The sequence below is a fragment of the Bison bison genome, unplaced genomic scaffold (assembly GCF_000754665.1).
Source record: "Bison bison bison isolate TAMUID 2011002044 unplaced genomic scaffold, Bison_UMD1.0 scf7180017853183, whole genome shotgun sequence".
Lineage (NCBI taxonomy): Eukaryota > Metazoa > Chordata > Mammalia > Artiodactyla > Bovidae > Bison > Bison bison.
Window position 1 is genome coordinate 39,464 of NW_011483756.1, and position 1,227 is coordinate 40,690.

Genomic DNA, 1,227 nt, shown 5'->3' on the forward strand with positions numbered 1-1,227 from the left:
GGCGTGGTGGGGGTCGTGGTGGGGGTCGGGGGTCGAGGAGGACTTGCAGCCCTGAAGCAGGAAGTTGGCTTCAGAGTCGGCGAAGTCCCCACAGAGGCAGGGGCTGGCAGAGTGCGCTCCTCACTCACTCTCATTGTTGTCTTTATCTGGAGATCAGCTGTGGTTTCAGGACGTGCACACAGGTGTCAAGTTGATGCCGTAGGTGTGGTGGAATTTGTGGTATTTAAATTTGTGTCTCCTCGGCTGGCCCATGGTCATTTACATGGTCAAACATTCTGGGTGTGTCTGTAAGGATGTTTTGGGATGGTATTAACGTTTAAATCATTGCGTTTTGACCAAAGCAGATTGTCCTCCACAATGTCGGTGGGCCTCATCCATCCGCTGATGGCCTGAACTGAACAAAAGGCTGACCTCCCCTGAGCGAGGGGGCTCTGCCAGCAGACGGCCTCTGAACCTGAACTGCAGCACCAGCTCTCCTGGTCTCCAGTCGGCGCCCACCCATCAGATTCTGGGCTTGTCTGGGTGCTGCAAAGTGGACACAGGGACCCTCAGCCCCTGGGGTCTGTGGGGCCAGATCTGTGCTCCAGGTCCTCCACACACACACACCCATACACACCCACACACATGCACACATGCATACACACATACCTGAACACACACACCCACAGCCCCCCACATACATACACACACTCATACACATACACCCATCCACATCGCCCCATGCACATGCACACATACACCCTCCCCACACACACGCACACACATATATACCTGCACACACACCCACACCATACACACCCCCACACACACACCCACACATATATACTGCTCACAGACACACACACACCCATACACACCCCCACACACATATATACCTGCACACGCACACATACACCCCACACACACCCGCATGCACACACACATATATACACCCCACACACACACCTGCACATACACCTACCCCCCCAACACAATCTTTCCAAGCACAGGCAGCGACCCATCCCTTCAGACCCAGCACAGGTCACTCCCACCCACTCAGAGCCCTGCTTTCCTCGTCCCAGGAATGAGCCGGGCATCCCGCCCTGTGTCCCCCTGCCCCTCTCTCTGGAGTGGCCGTGGGCAGGGAGGGAGCCGCCCCCAGCTGCTCTGTCACCTCCCATGTCATCCTGAGCAAGATGTGACCGAGTCTCAGGGTCCTTACGTCAGTGGGGAGACTAACCGCAGTGG

General features: G+C 56.5%; 1 protein-coding gene across 1 annotated transcript in view; it reads left to right on the top strand.

The window, feature by feature from the left end:
• The window catches only part of LAIR2 (leukocyte-associated immunoglobulin-like receptor 2), a 5,738-nt gene that overhangs the window by 2,365 nt on the left and 2,146 nt on the right, over positions 1 to 1,227 (top strand). The window lies entirely within an intron of this gene.